At 44.5% G+C, this 8,260-nt stretch overlaps 1 long non-coding RNA gene across 1 annotated transcript; it reads left to right on the plus strand.

Moving 5' to 3' along the window:
• The first annotated feature begins 5,509 nt into the window (after nt 1-5,509).
• LOC140635055 (uncharacterized) lies at nt 5,510-7,380 on the plus strand. Its single transcript, XR_012032399.1, has 2 exons — nt 5,510-5,753; nt 6,216-7,380. It is a non-coding gene; the product is annotated as an uncharacterized lncRNA (long non-coding RNA).
• The last annotated feature ends 880 nt before the right edge of the window (nt 7,381-8,260 follow it).

The raw sequence follows: 8,260 nt of genomic DNA on the forward strand, positions 1-8,260 counted from the left end.
AAAAAAAAAAAGAGTATCCACTTGTTATTAGCTCCATTCATTCATCCACTTGTCAGATTTGTTTGGGATATGGCAATTTCTTTCTTTCTTTAGATTTTATTTATTTACTTGAGAGAGAGAGAGAGAGAGAGAGAGCACAAGCAAGCACACAAGCAAGGGGAGGGGCAGAGGGAGAGGGAGAAGCAAACTCCCTGTAGAGCATGGAGCCTGATGCGGGGCTCAATCCCAGGACCCTGGGCTTATGACCTGAGCTGAAGGCAGACACTTAACTGACTGAGCCACTCAGGCACCCCAGGATATGGCCGTTTCTAAGAGTGACAAGGTCCTAGCAGATTTTATAATTCAATGGAGAGGAATAGAAAAATAATTTTAAGACAACATGGACAATGTTATAATGGAATTGTGTACAAAATGCTAGGGGACACACAAACTTGTACGTAAAAGTTCACAGCAGCATTATTCATAATAGTTCTGAAGGGGAACAACCCAAAAGTCCATCACGTGATGGATGGATGAGTAAAATTAGTATATCCATACAATGGAGTACTACTCAGCAATTAACAGAATGAAGAAGTGACACATATATAACATGAAAAGGCCTTAAAAACATTATGTTCAGGTAAAGAAGCCAGTCATAAAAGATATTATATGATCTCACATATCGAATGGTTCTGTGTATATGAACTATCCACAATAGGCAAGTCTGTAGAGACAGTAAGTAGATTAGTGTTGCCTGGGGCAGAGCGGGGAGTGCCCTGCTGCTGGGCATAAGGTTTATTTTAGGATAATGGAAATGTTTTCAAATTAGATTGTGGTGAGAGTTGTACAACTCTATGAATGTACTGAAAACCATTGAGTCGTACACTGTAAATAGGTGAATTTTTATGACATGTAAGTTATATCTCAATTAAGCTGTTAGAAAATGCATATAAGGGAAGGAGAGTTCATTTTGATCCACATATCTGAGATCCAGATATCTGAAGGCTTCAGCTTGGAGGAATATTTGAGTTAGCTCTTGAGGGGCAAATTTTCCAAGTGGGAAAGTGTGGGAAAAGCATTCTAAATAGAAGCAGCTATTTGCAAAGCATGGAGGAATGCAAAGAAGTGGCACATCTGAAGAATAGCCGGAAGGTTAGAGGGGCTAGATGTAGGTCATGGTGGTAGGTGGCAGTGGACAAGGCTGGAAGTGTAGGAAGGGGCTACCAAGAGCATTTTGGTGTATCAAGGAATTGGGCACTGTTTTGTCCATAGTGGAAAATCACTGACGGGCTTTAGTGAAGACAGCGTCATGACCAGATTTAAGTTGTAGAACACACTGAAAAGGATGGTTTGTACTGGGGTAGAAATAGGGAAAGAGAGATAAGCTATATGGTTTTGGCTGTTGTCTAGGCAGAAAAAGGATAATATCTTGGACTAATCGAGTGTGAGTGAGATGGATTTTAGACATGTTGAGTTTGAGGACCACCTAGGTTCAGATACTCAGAAGGCAGTCAGGAATGATCATAATTGTGACAAATCACAATAGCACAAAACCTACCATATAGTGGTTGTCGGTGTTTCAGCCACTGTGCTAGGTACTCTATATTAATATTTCTCATCATTGTAAGCAGTCCCTGAAGAAAGATCTAGAATATCATCCCCATGTGATAAACAAGCTGAGAAATAAAGAGAAATAAAGAGAAAGAGACCCTCTGAAAACAATAGCTGTATAGATTTGTTCTCTGGAGACTTCGGGAAGTAGTTTCCATTAAAGAGTAGTCTCCAGGAAGGAGAAAAAATGAGTGGGAAATATCAGAAAAGGAGACAGAACATGAAAGACTCCTAACTCTGGGAAACGAACTAGGGGTGGTGGAAAGGGAGGTGGGCGGGGGGTGGGGGTGACTGGGTGACGGGCACTGAGGGGGGCACTTGACGAAATGAGCACTGGGTGTTATTCTATATGTTGGCAAATTGAACACCAATAAAAAATACATATATATATATATATATATATATAAAGTAGTCTCCAGGGTGTCTGGGTGGCTCAGTCTGACTCTTGATTTTGGCTCAGGTCACGATCTCAGGGCTGTGAGATTCCCCTGTATTGTGCTCCATGCTTAGTATGGAGTCGGCTTAAAATTCTCTCCCTCTCCTTCTGCCCCTCACATGTACATGCTCTCTCTCTCTCAAAAAAAAAATTAATTAAAAAAAAGCAGTTTTTGAGCTCATCAATGATGGCCTGACTGCCTCAGGTGGGAAATTAACTGAGCAGTAGACAGTGGCAGTGGGGGCAGGCATCACTGTCACACCAGTCCCTTTGCTGGGACTATAATTCCATCTCCACTGGATGTTCTCCCCTCCCCCAATTCTAGTAAATGAAAGCAAAATGTAAGTCTACTTATTGAGTTGACTGTCTTGGGAGGCCACACGAATGAGCTGGAAGGTAGAAGGAGAAACAAGAGAGATCTAGAAATACAAAACGTTCTATCTTTGGATCAGTCTCTAAAAGAGTTCAGTTTAAAAGAAAGGTTTATTCTTTTATTTGGCTGGATCTTTAAACAAGCAGCTTTCTTTTTCCAAGGCCACCTTTGTGACCAGCACTGCCCATTACCAGGGTATAAACTTCTGGAGGACGTTCTAGTTGTGCCCATGGCCTCATGCCTAGAGAGAAGGCTCGACAGGATATGTGGAGTGAGTGGGTGTGCCATGACCTTAAGGCTTGGGACGTGTCTGCAGTTTGCTGAGATCCACTGTAGCCAGCCTTCTTCTGTAGGGTGAGAGGCTTTGCTGCTTGGTTGCCCTGAGGCAGTAACACTGAGGCTACCCACCTCTGTGATCTTTTTGCCTAAGTCCCAACTCAGTTAGGTAGTTGTGTTTGAATTATTTGTGCCAAGATTCTCTGCTGTGAGTGAATCCCATTAGTCCCCGTGCCCAACACAGGCAGGAGACCCTCAAAAAATATTTGTTGGAGGGAAATGAAAGCTTGGATCAATGCGAGGAGTAGGTTAAGTCCTTGGCTGGCTTCAGCAGAAAGGAACCCTTGGAGGAACTATAGGAGAACGAATCTGAAATTTTAGATTTCATGAGGCTCCTGAAACCAACCATCTTCCTCCTTTACGTCAATTTTACTTCAGATTGATTCAGCATCAAGGAAAGGAGAGGATTTGAAGAGGAAGAATGTAAGCTTCAAAAATTACCTTTCCCTGAAGTATTTCTTTTGTAACTATTGTGACTGCCTCTAGGAAAATAAATTGAATCTGACCCAGACTGTGACAAGGAAGAAAGTCAATGGAAAAAGGGAAGCATTTGTGGACTAAATTGAGAGGGGGAAAAACCCAAACCAACCCTCTTTTTAGGGTTCAGAAGAGGTTTCTCTAGTTACTTGTTAGTTCTCTGGTTGACCAGATCAGAACCTGAAATGGTAGAAAATGGCCATTTGAAAATCCTAGCCTAAAATCTCATCCTTTCTCTTTCCTTTCCACAGTGAGGCCCTGGTTTGTTTGTTTGTTTGTTTTTTCTTTTTCTTTTTCTTGGTATCTGCCCTTGTATAAGTTTTCTCTTGCTGCTATAATAAACATGAATGTAATGGCTAATGGCTGAAAACCAAACCTGTTATTATGCCACAGTTCCCTAGGCCAGGAGGCTAGGTGGGCTCCACTGGACTGTGCTCAAGCTGTGATGTCTGTGTCTGGGCTCCTGTCTAGAGGCTCTGCAGAAGATTCAGTGAGGTTGTTGGCAGGATCCAGTTCCCCTCGGTTGGAGGACTGAGGTCCTGTCTTCTTGCTGTCAGCCCAGCCACTCTCTACAACTAGGGGCTTCCTGCTTTCCTTCTCATGTGGTCTCCTTCATCTTCAAGCCAGTGATGGTATATCAGGTCCTTCTCCGGCTTCCATCTCTGTCTCCTTTTACCTTCCTTTTTCCTTTTTTTTCCACTAGCTAGAGAACATTTTTTGCTTTTATGGGCCCATGTGACCACACTGACCCATCTGGATGGTCTCCCCTTTTAAGGTCAACTGTGCCCCATAACATAGCATGATATGGTATTTTGTCACATTCACAGTTTCTGGCATTAGGGTGTGGGATCTTGGGGACTGTTCCTAGAAATTGAGCCCACCAAACCAACTGTTGGTATGATAACAGATGACATGAACCAGTCAAGGCTGCCTGGGGGGGTGGTGGTGGCGGGGAGGGGGCGCTGTGTGTGTCCATTTTAGCGACAGCCATTGGGAAAGAAAACCAAGAATCACTCATGCCTGTTTCCAAATGGCATGGAAGCCATTTGCCTTGTCACAAGACACCTCTTAAGTGCTTGCTTGGTTATGCAAGTTCAAGAAAGTTTTGCAGGGGAATCCCTGGGTGGCTCAGTGGTTTAGTGCCACCTTCAGCCCAGGGTGTGACCCTGGAGACCCGGGATCGAGTCCCATGTCGGGCTCCCTGCGTGGAGCCTGCTTTTCCCTCTGCCTGTGTCTCTGCCTTTCTGTCTCTCCTCTCTGTGTCTCTCATGAATAAATAAATAAAATCTCTTTTTTTTTTTTTTAAAAAAAAAAAAGGAAAGTTTTGCAGTTCTCTTCCAAACTTTAAAAAAGGTGAATGACCTATGGGTGGATTTTTCTTCTTTTTGGTTTATTTACTTATTTGTTCACTTCATGCTAAATTCTCAGCTCTCATTTTGACCTTGCTTTTGCCAAAGGGAAACTCAGTGTAAGTAATATTGTGGTAAGTTAATTATTTTTAGTCAAACAATATGGAACCAGGCAATAAAATTCAGGAAAGAGGCCTGTTTTGAAACTTGTGGCCTTGTCTAAATCACTAAGTGTCAATAAATCGCTTTCAAAGCAGGTGGGACACCACTTGCCTGGCCATGGCAGTCTGGTGTACTTCAGGGGACGGAGGTGATCTGGGCTCCAGAGTCACATTCTGTTAATGCCTCATCAGACCCAGTGATTCAAGCCCTTGTCTTTACATGTTATGTGTTTGGTGATGGGAGAGACAGATGCCAGTTTCCCAAGAGGGAAAAAAAGCAACTGGAAAAAAGGAAATGGCAGATTGTCAATGAGATAGCTTTTGTTTCAATTTTCCCTCCTTTGTTTTCTTTTTAAGCTGTGAATTACCGTACTTTCCCTTTTGGTGTTTTGGGCCATAGATCTTTGCATTAACCTGAACCTTTTTTTTTTTCCCCTTTTCCCTAATATTCGTCTGGAAAATACCCCTACACCTGACAGTCTTGTTTAGTGAGATCAGCTGTCCACTTCCAGACTTTTTTCGAGGGAGAGTGGCATGGTCCCATGGCAGGAGTCCAGACTGGAAGCCAGGAAAGCTGGGCCCCTTTCCCAGGCCCATCCACCACGCCTCTGCAGTGCCTCGAGCCTCCATTATCCTGCACTGGGCCTGCAGTGTGCTGGTGTGATAGCTGCAGATAAGCAAAGGGCAGCATTTATTTGGTCACAGTTCCCTGCTCTTCCATGAACCAGCCGTGTGACTTGGGCTCAATCAGTGTTCCTATATATGAGCCTCAGTTTGCCCTTCTGTCAACTAGGAAAAGATATTTGCCTCGTGGGAGAAGCCAGTAGATGATAAGTACATGGAGCTTTGCCTCACAGCGCAGGCAGGATGTGGCCAGTGGCTGTCTGGGACCATGCGGAGCTGGGCAGGAGTGGGAAGGGGCCAGGTGGCGGTGTTGAGGATGAGCCATCACACTCTGTTCCTGTTTCCTTGTGGTTTGGGACAATACCAGGGGACCCTTGCTACATCCCTGTGGCTCCTGACACTGGCAGGTCTGTTGAAGAGGGTGGCTGCCGGAGCAGAAAGGCGCAAAGGTCACAGCAGTGGGCAGGGTGGGCAGGTACGATGAGGGAGATGAAAACAGCCATTTATAGGGCTGCTACTTGGGGGTGTTTGAGTCTGTCTTGCTCTAGTACCCTGTCCCAGTATTTTCCAAAATTTTCTCTATGCAGTTTTGCTTCTGACACTGGTGGCTGTGATTTAAAAAATAGCTATATCTATATCTAGATAGAAAGATAGAAAGAAAGAAAGATAGATAGATAAATCGATCTAGATAAAAGCACACTGGACTTGGTGTCAGACCAACTGGATCTTGGATTTGAGTTTTGATTTCACCAGTTCCATGACACTGGCTAATTGACTTAATTTCTGTGTCTCTCTGGTTTGTTGTGAAGAGCACGCAGATCACAATATGTAGCTATAAATCATATAATTAGTCTTTCGTTTTCCTGTAGGACATTTTAAGGACAAGCGAAATGAAAGTGGCAGTTGGGCCAGGACATAGTGTACTCCAGGAGATACCCTGTCCTGTGAAGGAACAAGGTCAAACAAGTGAGTAGCTGAGAATGAAGGGGCCATTAGGAGGGGCCCTCCCCTTCCTGGATTTCTCCTACTAATGGACATCTATGTTTCCACTCAGAATTCCTATTCATTTGTTAGGTACAAGGCCAAGATACCAAAATAGCACTTGTGTAGGGCTGAAACTATTACTGCTCAATTGTTTCTGGGCTTCACTTCTTGCGCTCCACTCCACCTCTCCTGGAGTATCTGCGGACGTGTTGAGGATGTACTACAGGCCGGGTGATGGTGCTCGGGAGCGGTCCAAACATTACATACGGAGGCAAGAATTTTAGAGATGTTCGGAGCCAGGCACAAGCCCTGATGTCCCCCCAGCAAGCCGATCACCCCAGGCTAGTGACAGTGGAGGCTCAAATGTGCCCCGCATACTGCAGAGGCCTGGCTCATGTAGGTAAAGGAGGCCTACATGATGGATGTTCAACTTTCAACGAGGAGTTTAGAATACATTTCTGGACACACGGGGGATGTCATAGGTCGGCAGTTTGAAATTCATCACTAATGCTAACCATCAAATTCCGTTTCATAAACACACAAGTGTTTCCTAATAGACACAGCCACTGAGTTTCACGTGCTTGTAACAACTGCATCTAAGTAATGTTGGAAACACTGCAAATGTCACTTTGCGAAGGCACAGGGACTCTGTAGGACAGGCTGGGACCTTTGGGCCCACCTTCTTTTCTGTCATTTCCAATCATGTGGCCTTCAGAAAGCTCAGTCCCCTCATTTCAGTTTCCTCATCTTCAAAGTGGGGAAAATTCTGCTGAGCTTAGAGCTCATTGTGAGGAGTTAGGATCACGTGTGAAAAGGGTTAAACCCAGGTCCAGCGGGGGTGGGAATTCAAAACCTGGAATCTCTTGTAGAAAAGTGAAACGGGGTAGCCCAGGTGGCTCAGTGGTTTGGCGCCGCCTTCAGCCCAGGGTGTGATCCTGGAGACCCACGTCGGGCTCCCTGCATGGCGCCTGCTTCTCCCTCTGCCTGTGTCTCTGCCTCTCTCTCTTTGTCTCTGTCTCTATGAATAAATAAATAAAATCTTTAAAAAAATAGGTGAAACAGCATATATAGTGTTTATGACTTAGCATTTAAAGCCCCTCTCACATTTTTTCCCCTTCTTAAATGGAGAATGATGGTAAGATTTAGTAGAACTTGTAGAATTTTATTTACATAGTATCTCAGGTGATTTTCCTGTGGTGGTTTATCTTAGAAATTATGCATAAAATCACATCCATGAAATAAAGCCAGTAAAATTTGTATCATGTGCCATGTCGTGGGCTGTACATTCTACACGTAGAAGCAGCTAACACTCATTAGACCTTAGGCAGACTTTACCATTGCTGTCTCCACTTTGCAGATGACAGAACTGCATTTTGAAGTTTGGGTCATTTGACCAGGGCCACATGGGAAACGAGGGGCAGAACCAGGACTCCCAGTGAGGGTTTTGTGATACCAGAGGCTGTATTCTCAGCTAAAGATGCCTACTGACTTCACTCAAAATTCACCTGTTATTGTAGCCTTGTGCTTCAGAGTACTTGCCAAGGTTGTCATGGCTACACAGAGCGAGGAGAAACTTTGCAGAGGTGACAAAAGGAATGAGAGCTATTAGTTTTGGGGTGACATGCCAAGGTCACTTTCTTCTTTCATGGCTCAACTCCCCCTTCCCACCTTCTCAGCAGATACCGCATCCTGAGAGCACCTTCTCCTCCTACTTATTCCACATTCATTTCCAAACTCCCTTCTCCTGGGCCACAATTGGTGTGCCATCTTGCTCTTTGGAGCCCACATGACTTCAGTTATCTTGGGGTCAAGCCCAGCAGTCTCCCTAGGATGCCCGCAAGTGACCTTCACTTCCCTCCTCATCTTTTATTTTCTGTCAGTTCCTCTCAAGAATGCCCCCTTGAGTGCCCTCCATGGACACAGCCCATCC

Source organism: Canis lupus, chromosome 6 (assembly GCF_048164855.1).
Source record: "Canis lupus baileyi chromosome 6, mCanLup2.hap1, whole genome shotgun sequence".
Classification (NCBI taxonomy): Eukaryota; Metazoa; Chordata; class Mammalia; order Carnivora; family Canidae; genus Canis; species Canis lupus.